Source organism: Myotis daubentonii, chromosome 5, assembly GCF_963259705.1.
Source record: "Myotis daubentonii chromosome 5, mMyoDau2.1, whole genome shotgun sequence".
Taxonomy (NCBI): domain Eukaryota; kingdom Metazoa; phylum Chordata; class Mammalia; order Chiroptera; family Vespertilionidae; genus Myotis; species Myotis daubentonii.
In genome coordinates, this window is record NC_081844.1 from 25,690,389 (window position 1) to 25,705,719 (window position 15,331).

Here is a 15,331-nt window from a genome sequence, read left to right on the forward strand (position 1 = left end):
ACAGAGAGGAAGGGAGAGGGATAGAGAGCTAGAAACATCGATGAGAGAGAAACATTGATCAGCTGCCTATTGCACATTCCCTACTGGGAATGTGCCTGCAACCAAGGTACATGCCCTCAACCGGAATCAAACCTGGGACCCTTCAGTCCGCAGGCCGATGCTCTATCCACTGAGCCAAACTGGCCAGGGCAACTTCCGTTTAAAAAAAGAATTTCTTATTGTTGAAATTATTACATATATCATCTTTTTTCCCCATTGACCCTCTCCTTTCACCCCCCCCCCCCATCTCGTCCCCCACCCCAGGTGTTTAGCAACTTACAGTCTGTGTTATGGGTTATGCATACATGCATGCAAGGCCTTTGGTTGATTACATCCCACCTACCCTCCCCCGCTTCCCTCTGAGATTCTGCACTCTCTTCCATGCTTCCATGTCCCTAGATCCACTCCTTCTATCAGTTTATTTTTTTTACTTAGATTCCACACATAAGTGAGATCACATGATACTTGTCTTTCTCTGAGTGACTTATTTCACTTAGAATAATACTCTCCAGATCCCTCCATGCTGTCTCAAAACTTAAGAGATTTTTTTTCGCTGCTGCATAGTAGTCCATGGTCTAAATGTACCACAGCTTCTTTTATCCACTCATCTACTGATGGGCACTTTGACTGTTTCCAGATCTTAGCTATTGTAAATTGTGCTGCTCTGAACATAGGGGTGCCTACATTGTTTCTAATAGATGTTTCTGGGTTTCTTAGCACATTTCGTACCGCATAGAAATCTCTAAGACATACGCCAGGGACCGCACGTTTTTGGGCAAACTGCACGTTATTTAAATCATCATAACTACAGATCATAATGCACTTTAGGTGTTGTTTTTCAATAATTATAACATTTTTATTTACAAAAACAATTAAAGTTCCTAGTACTTTTTTAACGTTTGGTACTGCGTAAAACATTTTCCTCTATGAAGAGGGACCAAACAAAATTTACATAAGTATCTAGATTCGCTCCTTTTTCCATGGGCGGCACAAACTCTGCAGGCTCTCGTAGGACATTTTTTCTTTCCACTCGCTGGAATACACGTAGGTTCATGCTGCTTCATATCACCTGACAACCTTTGGGTGGATCTTTACGAGGTGCCCTCCTTGCACCCCCAGGGGAAGGGCTGGACAGATTTGTCTCTGGTTCCGGAGAGCCTTCAATATTGTCATCTGTTATCCAGTCTCTCGCCACCAATAGCAGAAACTGTTTATACTTCATTTTTGCTCATGGATTGAGGATGTTGTACACTCTAAATGAATTGGCAGTGAGAGGACCCTGTCCTTTCATTACTCCGAGGCTTGAATCTGGCCAAAACACTGTAACCGCGCCCCACAGTGGACAAGACAGTGTTTTGACATCTAAGGTCCATAACAGATGGAGCGTGAAAAACGAGAATACTCGTGAGTGGTCCTTAACAAATGGCGTGCGAGACACGAGAAAACTCCTGAGCGGTACGCAATGTGTTAGGATATATACCTAGAAGTGGGATGACTGAGTCAAATGGCAAATCCATATTTAATTTTTTAGGAAACTCCATACTGTTTTCCATGAAGTTTGCACCAATCTCCATTCCCACCTGCAGTGTAGTAGGGTTCCCTTTTCCCCACCTCTGGGTTTTTGTCCCTTGAAACATCAGTGGTGGCCCAGGGCAACGTCAGGGGGGAGCAGAGGTCCAAGGCCAGGTGCCTTAAGCTAAGGAAGCCCCCCACGCCCTTGAGCCTGCCAAGGGAAGTACTTGAAGGCCCACTGACCCTCCTGGGGAGCCTCTCCCTGCAGGTGTCCTACCTGCTCACAACCTCCATGGAGAGAGCCTTTACAGCGAGAGAAGCTACCGCCCTGGAGAGCTGGGGAAGGAAGTGCACCTACAGGAGGGGGTGATGCCCCTTCTGAGGTTTTAGTTGTGGTCCCCCTGGGCCTGATTCTAGGCATCGGTTGAAGTTTTGCATCCAGGGTGTGGGTGCGCATTGAGAAAATCTGGGAAAGTCAGGAGTGGGTGTCCTGGGTTAGGGACTGTGAAATTGGGAGTTCATTTGGGTCAGAACCTTACACTGTATCCAGCTGAGCACCCCTCACTGTGAGCTGAAGCCTGAGAGAGGGAGCATGTCTGTTGGCAGAGGCATGGCGGGAACAGCACGTCATGTTAGACCCATGGGATTGGACTGGATCTGCGTTCAGCAACATAGGTGCTTGAATTCTGGCTGGGAATGAATTCAGAGCCAAGACTAAGACTATAAGAGAACATTTATTTGGGAAATCACAGAGGTAGAAGAAGAAATTCTTAGAAGGCATGGGTTTAGGAAACAAGTTACAGAGGTAATGGACGGGCCCTTGGCTCTTAGAAGTGAGAAAGGTAGCTGTTACATGCCTGGGGGGATGGGTGGGTGAGGAGAGGTTGGGGCGTGCTCCCAGGAAGGAGAGCGAGCTGGGTTCTCTGTCCTAAGGTTTTTTTTTATTTTTATTTTTTTTATTTAACAATATATATGTCCTAAGGTTTTAAGGCTGGAGATTTTAAGGGAGGTCTTGGGGAAAATCTCAGTAGAATATTCAGCAGCTTTCCAGGTGTTTCCCTTCACGGTCTGGGTCTCTACCGATTGATTGTTTGTGGCCAGAGCCCAGGTCATCATTCAATGCAGCTGGTCCTCAGGTCAGCCCTGGCATCGCTTTTCTGGTTTTGCTGCTTTTCTGGGCCTGCAGCTAAAATGGAAGTGTGGCCTAGGGGTTATTTTTAGGGGGAACAGGTCCAGGGTCCAAACTGCATGGCCAGCGATATGCTACGGGATGAAAGGTCTCCTGGGGATGAGGTCCCAGCCTACAGTTGTCTGTTGCTGGGCATGACCCTCTGCCCTGGCCCATTCTCCTTGCTCTGCTCATGTCTGTCTAACTGCCCAGCACATTTCCATTATTCCCCAGGGAGAGGAGGCATTGGAGCTCCCAGACTTCATTCCTGGGGTGGCTGCCCAGGTGTCCCTCCTCTGCTTCCCCAGGGACTGTAACACTCCAGGGGTTCTGTCTCAGTCAGGAGAATCTAGAACAGTGGTTGTCAACCTTGGCTGCACATTAGAATCACCTGGGAATCTTTTTAAAATCCTGATTTCTGGGCCTCATCCTCCAGAAATTCTGTTTCTTTTTTATGGGGTGGGGCCACTGGTCTAGAATATGGAACCTTCTGAAACTGGCTTTCCTTCTGTCCTGTGGGAAGCAGGTTGCTCATTTGAGCTGAATCCAATGTGTTTCTTTCACATTCTTTATCCACTGACTTGGGAAGCCCTTTCACTCTAGTATCCTTGAGAATAAAAATGTCCATTGATTGAATGTACCAGGTAGAAAAAAAAGAGCAATATTGATACTTCCCGACAGAGTAGTTCAGTGGTGAGCGTCAACCTACGAAGCAGGAGGTCACTGATCCATTCTGGTCAGGGCACATGCCAGAGGTGCAGGCTTGATCCCTAGTAGGAGGCACGCAGGAGGCAGCCAGTCAATGATTCTCTCATCACTGATGTTTCTCTCTATCTCACTCTTCTTTCCTCTCTCAAATATATTAAAAATACACACACACACACACACACACACACACATATATATATATGAGAGAGAGAGAGAGAGAGAGAGAGAACGAGAGCAAGAGAGACGGCTCTAGCTGGTTTACCTCAGTGAATCGACATGTCCCATGTTTGTTTCTGAACAAAGGCACATACTTGGTGGCTGGCTCCTCCCTGGCCCAGGCCCTGGTCTGGCCATGTGCAGGAGGCAGCCAATCGATGTGTTTCTCCTACATAGATATTTATCTCTGTCTTTCCCTCTCTCTTCTACTCTTTCTAAAAATCAGTGGAAAAATATCCTTGGGTGAGAATTAACAAAAGAGAGAGAGAGACAGAGAGTTAAGATGAAAAAAGCAAGGCAATTTGTGAAAGCAAACAGGTTTTTCTTTTCCCTTTTATGCAAGAGAAACTCCAGATGTGAAATGAATGTATTTAAGTTTTCAGGCACATTTTTATTTTTCTAAATATATTTTTATTGATTTCAGAGAGGGAGAGACAGAAACATCAATGGTGAGAGAGAATCATTGATTGGCTTCCTCCTGCGTGCCCCCTACTGGGAATCAAGCCTGCCCAAAACTCAGGCTTGTGCCTGAGTGGGAATCTAATCATGATCTCCTGGTTCATGGGTCAACACTCCACCACTGAGCCACACCTACAGGGCACATTTTTTTAATTTTTAGATCACTGTTTGTATGGCATGTCTCTAGAGCAGTGGTTCTCAACCTTCCTAATGCCGTGACCCTTTAATACAGTTCCTCATGTGGTGGTGACCCCCAACCATAAAATTATTTTCGTTGCTACTTCATAACTGTAATTTTGCTACTGTTATGAATCATAATGTAAATTACCTGATATGCAGGATGTATTTTCTTTTTTTTTTTTTAATTAAATCTTTATTGTTCAGATTATTACATTTGTTCCTTTTTTTTCCCCCCATAACTCCCCTCCTCCCAGTTCCCGCCCCACCCTCCGCCCTCACTCCCCACCCACTGTCCTCATCCATAGGTGCACGATTTTTGTCCAGTCTCTTCCCACATCTCCCACACCCCTTTCCCCCCCAAGAATAGTCAGTCCATTCCCTTTCTATGTCCCTGATTCTATTATAATCAACACTTCATTCTGTTCATCAGATTATTTATTCACTTGATTCTTAGATTCACTTACTGATAGATGCATATTTGTTGTTCATAATTTGTATCTTTACCTTTTTCTTCCTCTTCCTCTTCTTAAAGGATACCTTTCAGCATTTCATATAATCCTGGTTTGGTGGTGATGAACTCCTTTAGCTTTTCCTTATCTGTGAAGCTCTTTATCTGACCTTCAATTCTGAATGATAGCTTTGCTGGATAAAGTAACCTTGGTTGTAGGTTCTTGGTATTCATCACTTTGAATATTTCTTGCCACTCCCTTCTGGCCTGCAAAGTTTCTGTTGAGAAATCAGCTGACAGTCGTATGGGTATTCCCTTGTAGGTAACTGAGTTTCTTTCTCTTGCTGTTTTTAAGATTCTCTCTTTATCTTTTGCTCTTGGCATTTTAATTATGATGTGTCTTGGTGTGGTCCTCTTTGGATTCCTTTTGTTTGGGGTTCTCCGCGCTTCTTGGACCTGTAAGTCCATTTCTTTCACCAGGTGGGGGAAGTTTTCTGTCATTATTTCTTCAAATAGGTTTTCAATATCTTGCTCTCTCTCATCTTCTGGCACCCCTATAATTCTGATGTTGGTACGCTTGAAGCTGTCCCAGAGGCTCCTTACACTATCCTCGCATTTTTGGATTCTTTTTTCATTTTGCTTTTCTGGTTGGATGTTTTTTGCTTCCTCGCATTTCTTTTCTTTTTTTTTTTTTTTAATTAAATCTTTATTGTTCAGATTATTACATTTGTTCCTCTTTCCCCCCCCCCCCCCATAACTCCCCTCCTCCCAGTTCCCGCCCCACCCTCCGCCCTCACTCCCCACCCACTGTCCTCATCCATAGGTGCACGATTTTTGTCCAGTCTCTTCCCACATCTCCCACCCCCCTTTCCCCCCCAAGAATAGTCAGTCCATTCCCTTTCTATGTCCCTGATTCTATTATAATCAACACTTCATTCTGTTCATCAGATTATTTATTCACTTGATTCTTAGATTCACTTGTTGATAGATGCATATTTGTTGTTCATAATTTGTATCTTTACCTTTTTCTTCCTCTTCCTCTTCTTAAAGGATACCTTTCAGCATTTCATATAATCCTGGTTTGGTGGTGATGAACTCCTTTAGCTTTTCCTTATCTGTGAAGCTCTTTATCTGACCTTCAATTCTGAATGATAGCTTTGCTGGATAAAGTAATCTTGGTTGTAGGTTCTTGGTATTCATCACTTTGAATATTTCTTGCCACTCCCTTCTGGCCTGCAAAGTTTCTGTTGAGAAATCAGCTGACAGTCGTATGGGTATTCCCTTGTAGGTAACTGAGTTTCTTTCTCTTGCTGTTTTTAAGATTCTCTCTTTATCTTTTGCTCTTGGCATTTTAATTATGATGTGTCTTGGTGTGGTCCTCTTTGGATTCCTTTTGTTTGGGGTTCTCCACGCTTCTTGGACCTGTAAGTCCATTTCTTTCACCAGGTGGGGGAAGTTTTCTGTCATTATTTCTTCAAATAGGTTTTCAATATCTTGCTCTCTCTCATCTTCTGGCACCCCTATAATTCTGATGTTGGTACGCTTGAAGCTGTCCCAGAGGCTCCTTACACTATCCTCGCATTTTTGGATTCTTTTTTCATTTTGCTTTTCTGGTTGGATGTTTTTTGCTTCCTCGCATTTCTTTTTTTTTTTTTTTTTTAATTAAATCTTTATTGTTCAGATTATTACATTTGTTCCTCTTTTTCCCCCCCCCCCATAACTCCCCTCCTCCCAGTTCCCGCCCCACCCTCCGCCCTCACTCCCCACCCACTGTCCTCATCCATAGGTGCACGATTTTTGTCCAGTCTCTTTCCACATCTCCCACCCCCCTTTCCCCCCCAAGAATAGTCAGTCCATTCCCTTTCTATGTCCCTGATTCTATTATAATCAACACTTCATTCTGTTCATCAGATTATTTATTCACTTGATTCTTAGATTCGCTTGTTGATAGATGCATATTTGTTGTTCATAATTTGTATCTTTACCTTTTTCTTCCTCTTCCTCTTCTTAAAGGATACCTTTCAGCATTTCATATAATCCTGGTTTGGTGGTGATGAACTCCTTTAGCTTTTCCTTATCTGTGAAGCTCTTTATCTGACCTTCAATTCTGAATGATAGCTTTGCTGGATAAAGTAATCTTGGTTGTAGGTTCTTGGTATTCATCACTTTGAATATTTCTTGCCACTCCCTTCTGGCCTGCAAAGTTTCTGTTGAGAAATCAGCTGACAGTCGTATGGGTATTCCCTTGTAGGTAACTGAGTTACTTTCTCTTGCTGTTTTTAAGATTCTCTCTTTGTCTTTTGCTCTTGGCATTTTAATTATGATGTGTCTTGGTGTGGTCCTCTTTGGATTCCTTTTGTTTGGGGTTCTCCTCGCTTCTTGGACCTGTAAGTCCATTTCTTTCACCAGGTGGGGGAAGTTTTCTGTCATTATTTCTTCAAATAGGTTTTCAATATCTTGCTCTCTCTCATCTTCTGGCACCCCTATAATTCTGATGTTGGTACGCTTGAAGCTGTCCCAGAGGCTCCTTACACTATCCTCGCATTTTTGGATTCTTTTTTCATTTTGCTTTTCCGGTTGGATGTTTTTTGCTTCCTCGCATTTCAAATCATTGACTTGATTCTTGCGCTCCTCTGGTCTGCTGTCAGGTGTCTGTATAATATTCGTTATTTCAGTCCGTGTATGCTTAATTTCTAGTTGGTTCCCCAATATAAGATCGAGGGTCTTATTAGTTTTCGTGTAGATCTCATTAAGTTTATCAGCAGCTTCTAAACAGTTCTTGAGAGACCTTAAAAGTGTGGTTCTGAACTCTATATCTTCCTTTGACAATTTTGTCCTGTTTCTTTGTCTCCGCATTTTGTTATGCTTCCTTGGTGCACCCCCTAGTGGTCTTTGTTCGCAGTCTTATAGTTAAATCTTGATTGTTGTAGCAAAAAACCAGGGAGGGTTTGACCTCCAGGCCAAGTGGCTATGAGGATCAGCTGTGTCTGCAGAGAGAGAACTTCTGTCCTCTAGGGAGGTGCTAATCTAGCCTTTGCCTGAGGCTATCTGGCAAAGGCCTCTGTGCAGGGCTTGGGCGGGGCGGGTCGCACAGGATCAACAGGGTGGGCCAGAGAGAGCAGTTATGGCGGCTCTCAGTCCTGTCCCCAGGGGCTCTGCCTCTCTGAGTCCCAGCACCCGCTGCAAAGCTCGGAGAGAAAGCTGCACTCGCTCTGACCGAAGCCAGACAGACCCGCTTCTGCCGTTTGAGTCTGGGTCCCTAAAGACTCGCCTGGATCTGGTGCTCAGAGTCTGCGACTCCCTCCCGATTGAAAACGCCAACCGCGCCCTCCGCCACCAGCCCGCTCCGCGCACTCCGCACCTCAGAATTTGACTTCAGCACTGCGCCTCCTCTGAGTGTCCGTGTGCGTTTCTCTTTCCTCTTAGTTGTAGGACTTCCACTCAGCCAGCGTTCCTGTGGTTCTGGGTGATGTCCCTTCCGTTTTTTGGTTACACTTTTGAAGTAGTTGTTCAAAGCAGCAAACTCCGGCGTTAACCTATGCCGCCATCTTGGTTCTCTCTCTATTTTCATTGTTACAAATTGAACATAATGAAAGCATAGTGATTAATCACAAAAACAATATGTAATTATATATGTGTTTTCTGATGGTCTTAGGTGACCCCTGTGATAGAGTGGTTCGACCCCCAGAGGGGTCTCGACCCACAGGTTGAGAACCACTGCTCTAGAGAATCTTAAAAATGGTTACATCATTGAATTTTTATTATAGTTGATGTGACAACTATGAGAACATTATGTAAATGTCTGAAAATTCAATACATTTTAGGAGTTAAACTGTTATCATTTAAAGGAATTAAATTCTAGAATGGTTAAAAATAGAGTGTGTAAATTTCTGCATTTTTTTTGCAAAACACCTGTAAAATATAAAAGTGCAGCCCTAACCGATTTGGCTCAGTGACGCAGCTGTGGGCAAACTATGGCCCACGGGCCGGATCCTGCCCGTTTGAAATGAATAAAACTAAAAAAAAAAAAAAAAGACCGCACCCTTTTATGTAATGATTTTTACTTTGAATTTATATTAGTTCACACAAGCACTCTATCCATGCTTTTGTTCCGGCCCTCCGGTCCAGTTTAAGAACCCATTGTGGCCCTTGAGTCAAAAAGTTTGCCCACCCCTGGACTAGAGTGATGGCCTGTGGACTGAAGAGTCCCAGGTTCACATGATCTCACTCATTCATGGACAATAGAGACCATTATAAACTTTTGAACAATAATAGATACAGAGGCAGAGCTGCCTCAAACAGATTGTCAAACTGCAGCGGGAAGGCCGGGGAGGGTTGGGGGGCAGGAGATAGGGGGGTAAGAGATCAACTAAAGGACTTGTATGCATGCATATAAGCATAACCAATGGACATAAGACACTGGGTGATAGGGGAGGCTAGGGGACTGTCTAGGGCGGGGGGATAAAATGGATACATATGTAATACCCTTTGTAATACTTTAAGCAATAAAAAAAAAAAAAAAGAGAGTTCCAGGTTCGATTCCAGTCAAGGGCATGTACCTTGGTTGTGGGCACATCCCCAGTAGGAGGTGTGCAGGAGGCAGCTGATCAATGTTTCTCCTAATCAATATTTCTAACTCTCTATCCCTCTACCTTCCTCTCTGTAAAAAACCAATAAAATATATTTAAAAAAAAACCACAAAGAAAAGTGCAACTTAAGGCTCACTGCCCACATATGCTGGTCCCTCCAGCACTGTTTCTCAAGTTACCCCTAAATAGAGTTTTGATCATTTCTTAGCAAATATCCCAACGTATACCAAGTCTACCTGCTACCGCTGATGCTTCACACCGCTGTGGTGGGGCAGGGCCTCAGGAAGTCCTCAGGATGAGGCCAGCAGAGTTTATCAGATGCAAACAGACCAAAATTAGACCATGTGAAGGGAGTACTGTGTACAGGCCCCAGACCTAGAGCCACATAACTCAGTCTGTGCCAGAGTCTCCAGGAACTTGATCTCTGTAGGGCAGGCCCACTAAGTGTGAGGCAGGTGGGGCTTGGGGTCTCCCTGGAGCGGGAGGTGCCCATCAGGCTTGGGGGAAGGTGGGTGGAGTGGCACTCAGCCTTGAGCACCCAACTCAGGCTGTCCTGGATTCTGCCCACATCTCAGCATGGTGGGGCCCCCAGGAAGGGCATGCTGCTGGGAGTCCAGAGGTGGGACTAGGGCAGTGGTCGGCAAACCGCAGCTCGCGAGCCACTTGCGGCTCTTTGGCCCCTTGAGTGTGGCTGTTCCACAAAATACCACATGTGGGTGCGCATGTACAGTGCTATTGAAACTTCATGGCAGAAGTCGGTTTTCTGCCTGGGCAAGTCTGTTTTGAAGAAGTGGCGTTAGAAGAAGTGGGGGATGTCGGTCGGTCGGTCGGTCAGGCACCAGGAGACACGGTGCAGGTGGGCCACGGGATATGCAGCGCGGGGGAGGCGTGAGCGATTCCTGCACGAGTTGAGTGAGCCAGTCAGTCAGCAGTCTCATTGTGCAGTAGTTAGTTAATTTTAGGGAACGTTGTGGAGGTGAGTGAAAGAAGATGTAGCGTCGAGGATTGAGAAAGGTATGTTGAGATGGTTTGGACATATAAAGAGGATGAACGGAAGGAGATAGACGAAACAAGTATACAAGACGAGTGTGGATGGGAGAGTTGGAAGGGGTCTACCTCAGCGAACGTACCTCAATCAGATGGAGGACGTTTTTAGCAAAGGCCAGCTTAGGAGGACCCTAATTAAGTTAATAACAATGTACCTCCCTATATAATTTAGGTTTAAAAAATTTGGCTCTCAAAAGAAATTTCAATCATTGTACTGTTGATATTTGGCTCTGTTGACTAATGAGATTTTCGAGCACTGGACTCGGGCATCTCTCTTGAGGGGGATGCACCAGTCAGGTTCATAGAAAACTTTGGGGGAATGACCCCTTCCCCAGAGGCACAACTCAGTCACTGACACCTTAGAGTCTGCCCACACACAGGCCCAGGCAGCTGACTCCCCAGCAGAGCTTACAAGAGCCGAGGGTTTTTCTTACCTTGTAATTAGCACTTGGACTATTCAATTAAAAAAATATGTATCTTTATTGGTTTTAGAGAGGAAGGGAGAGGGAGAGAGAGAAATATCAATCATGAAAGAGAATAATCCATAAACTGCCTCCTGTCCCGCTCCCTCCCCACTGAGGATTGAAACTGACTGATCATCTGCCCTGAACAGGGATGGAACTGTGACTTCCTGGTTCTTACGTGGATGCTCAATCACTGAACCATGTGATTCGGACAAACTATGCATTTTTTGGTGGTTGCCTGCTGACAGCTTGAGCCTCAGTCCGCTCTTGTCCCTATTGCAGTGATGGCGAACCTATGACACGTGAACTCATTTTTTTGTTTGATTTTTCTTTGTTAAATGGCGTTTAAATATATAAAATAAATATCAAAAATATAAATCTTTTTTTATACTATGGTTGCAAATCTTTTTTTATACTATGGTTTTTGACACGGCAACAGAGTTAAGTTAGGGTTCTTCAAAATGCTGACATGCCGAGCTCAAAAGGTTCGCCATCACTGCCCTATTGCCTCCCACTTGAACAAGCTGATAAGAAAGCCTGGGTGGTGTCTCCTATAGTGCAGGCAGGTGATTCAAACCACAGAATCCCTGCCTGTGCAGAACTCTTGCCCAGGACCCATCTTTGAAGGCCCAACGTGACCACACCAGGCTCCATTTCTGACGCTGAAGCCAGGTCTCAGCTGCTTGAGAGGCCCGCCCCGCCCTCCTTTGAGACCTCTATGTGAGTCCTAAGGCTTTTCCTGCTCTCCTGGTGTGGGTGTGAGGGGTGTGACACACCAGCAGCACTCTCATCCACACTGACCTGTGGCTGCTGGGTGCTGAGCAGATGGTTCTGGGAGCTGTGCTGCCCCATGTGGCATTGCTGAGCCTGTTGTGCCTCACTTCTCTTACCAGAGTGAGAGCTTTCATGCATTTCTAGGCAATTGGCAGGCAGAGTATGGAATTGGGCCCTCTTTAAAGTGGTTCTGGAATCATTTGCTCTGGCTCTGCCAGTTAAATAAATGTGTGACCAAATAGAGCAGGCTAATTTGTAATTCATGATATTGTGTGGCCCATGATTTTTGTTATTACTATCCAAATGGCCCTTGGCAGAAAAAAGGTTCCCAACCCCTGCTCTGTAGAAAAAACAATTAAGGTTCAACCGGGAACTTATCTTACTCCTTCCTCTCCCTGGACCTAAGACGAGAGGTTTTCCTATTTTGTCATTGCTCTACTGAAAAGATCATTGTTTTTTCTGGCATCAGAAGTGGTGAGTGGGAACCTTTCCTCTGTTCCCTGCACTTAGACATCAGTGGGTATGATGTCTCTGTGGGAGCAGCATTAAGGGAATTATGCTGTTGGGCATGTCCTATGCCTGGGATAGACTGTCCTGCTGCTGCTGGAACTCACAGGAGAGCTCAGAAATGAGACCAGTTGGGAGAAGAGTCCCTAGAGTAGCATCAAGTTTTTGGAGAAAATCACTTTTGTAAGTTTTATGTCTACAAATTGAAGAATTTTTAAAAAACTATTGGGATGACATTAGGTAATAAAATTACATAAATTTTAAGTGTACAATTCCATAACATCGTGTGTACATTGTATTGTGTGTTCCCCACCCAAAGTCTCCTTCCATCACCATTTAATCCTCCCCTTTACCCTCTTCTAGCTCCTTACACTCCCTGTTCCCTCTGGTACCCAATGCTGTTGTCTGAGTCTAAGAGTTTGTTTGTGTTGCTTAATCCCTCCCTCTGTTTTCATTCCCTCCCCTCTGACAGCTGTCAGTCTGTTCTCTGTATCTATGAGTCTCTGTATACTTCGTTAGTTTCTCTTCTTTACATTCGAAATATCAATGAATACATGTGATATTTGTGCTTTTCTTACTTGTTTTCTTGACTTACCATAATGCACTCCAGGTCCATTCATGCTGTCACAGAGGGTAAGATTTCCTTCATTTTTACTGCTGAGTAATATTCAATTGACTTCTACCACGGCTTCCTTATCTACTCACTTTCTGATGGGCACTTGTGCTTCTTCCAAATCTGGGCTATTATAAATAATGCTGCAATGAAGGCAGGGGTTGCATTTTTTTTTTTTTTTTGCATTAGTGTTTTGAGTTTTTTTGGATATATTCCCAGAAGTGAATGTCTGGGTCATTGCTGGGCTGACCTGCAGATCCTGAGTGACAGATGAATGGATTACTGTGACACAAAGTTTGCTGTGAAAAAGAGGCCTAAGGTACTGCCTGGCTAAAGGAACCCAGGCAGCCTCGATTGCCTGCCTTGTTAGGCTTTTATTGTAACAGCAGTTTAAGATAAAGTTTATCTTTCAGATATGATCGGTAAGGTAAGTAATTTTGGGAGGACACTTGTGTTTGTAATATCCTTTAAGCAAGGACCCCCAAAGATTAAGTATAAGGATTCCAGTAAACACCTGGTCTGCACGTGCATAGAATTGTTTGGAAAGGTCAAGGAATAATTACGGGCACTGCCTTCAGCCCTCCCCTAAGTTGGAATTTACATAAAAGGCAGGCAGCCTTCCACACATTGCTTTTTTCTCAGAATGTCCTTACAAACTTTCCAACCAAGTCTCGAGTGCTCCCTGTCATCTTCCCCTTTTTTGTTTTGCTGAATGTATTGGTAGAAGAGAGGCAATGAACTTTCTGCTTTGGAATATCAGATTTTGGGAATTGCATTTACTACTCCAGTTCTGATTTTACAAGCTATGAGAAAGACAAAAAAAGAGGAATGGTTAATTATCTGGAATGTGTAGAGTGTGAATACACTCCAATAATTGCTCAGCCTCTGTCATCAACTTCATCATCATCCCCCAAGTTATTCCCTGGGCCATTTGGGTCCTGGGAAGGTGCATCATTTGGGGCTGTGGAGTCCTCAGGCCCGAATTCTTCATTTTTGGAAGAGGGTTGGTCTCGTGCCGTGCCTTGGCAGGGTTTAATCTGTTGAGCTGGAATCCACAGTGCCCTGTGGGGGTAGAAACACATGCATATCCTCTCCCCCATGTTAATAATTCCTTACAAACTTTCTAACCGAGTCTCATGTGCTCCCCAACAGGTTATGAGTCAGTTGTATTTTTAAGTTTAGAGGAAACTCCATATTGACACTTGCACTTTGTGCCTTTATTGATGACTATAGTCCTGGTGCATGAAAATTCATGCACTGGAGGGGGGCATCCCTCAGCCCGGCCTGCCTGCTCTCACAGTCCTGGAGCCCTCAGGGGCATCAGGTGATCTGGCGATCAGGGGAAGGCGACACCCCCATCACACTTCTGCTGCTGCCACTGTCAGCAGCAAAAGCCTTGGCCTGCCCTGGTTACCTGAGCCTCGGGCAGCCCTGGGTGGCTGGGCAGCTGCCATCCAAGGCTTCCCTGTGCCTTGGGCATCGGCTGGGCAGCCGCCATCCGAGGCTTGCCTGCACCTTGGGCTGTCCCTGGGCGGCTGGGCAGCTGACATCCGAGGCTTGCCTGCGCCTCTGGCTGGCCTTGGGTGGCTGGGGGTTGGAGGGGACTGGGGGACTCTGGAGGCAGGTGCAGCCCGGCCAGGCCTGCTGCCTTGGTGGGGCTAAGGAGACTGGGCACTGCCATCTTGTGACTGTGGGTGCCGCCAACTTTGAAGGCATAGCAGTTAATTAGCATATTCCCTCCTTATCAGCTGTGGGCACTACCATCTTTGTGAGGGCCTGACAGTCAATTAGCATATTCCCTCTTTGTTAGATAGGATAGCCATTCTGACAGGTGTGAGGTGATTTTTCAGTGTGGTTTTAATTTTCATTTTTCATATTTGTATTGGCCATCTGTGTGTCCTCTTTGGGGAAGTACCTATTCAGGTCCTTTGCCCATTTTTCTTTTGATATAAGCTGTTTTCTTTGCTGTTGTTTTTTTAAATATATATATTTTATTGATTTTTTACAAAGAGGAAGGGAGAGAGGTAGAGAGTTAGAAACATCAATGAGAGAGAAACATCGATCAGCTGACTCCCGCACATCTCCTACTGGGGATGTGCCCGCAACCCAGGTACATGCCCTTGACCGGAATCGAACCTGGGACCCTTCAGTCCGCAGGCCGACGCTCTATCCACTGAGCCAAACCGGTTTCGGTTTCTTTGCTGTTTTTTATTTCATGTTTTTAAATTCGCACTGTGAGGTATGTTTTTATTGATGTTAGAGAGATAGCTAGGGGAGAGAGAGAGAGAAGTAGAGAAAAACATCTATTGGTTCACTCCCATTCACACCCCAATTGGGAATCAAACAGAAAACTGGGGCATGTGCCCTGATCAGGAACTGAACCCATGACCTTTTTTTAAAATTATTTTTTGGTGTTGGCTTCTATAAATTCTTTATAAATTTTGAGTAATAACCCCTTACCAGAGGTTTCATTGGTGAATATGTTCTCCCATTGGGTTGTTTGCCTTTTTATTTTGTTGATGGTTTCCTTTTAGATTGATGCAGTCCCATTTGTTTATTTTTTCTTTTGTTTCTCTTTCGCAGGAGACATATCAGAACAAGTATTGC

At 44.8% G+C, this 15,331-nt stretch overlaps 1 protein-coding gene and 1 long non-coding RNA gene across 3 annotated transcripts in view; both read left to right on the forward strand.

Moving 5' to 3' along the window:
• The window catches only part of LOC132235012 (uncharacterized), a 41,467-nt gene that overhangs the window by 19,853 nt on the left and 6,283 nt on the right, over window positions 1-15,331 (forward strand). The gene's annotated exons all lie outside the window — the stretch shown is intronic.
• LOC132235002 (zinc finger protein 791-like) overlaps window positions 1-15,331 on the forward strand; it is a 115,730-nt gene that overhangs the window by 5,720 nt on the left and 94,679 nt on the right. The window lies entirely within an intron of this gene.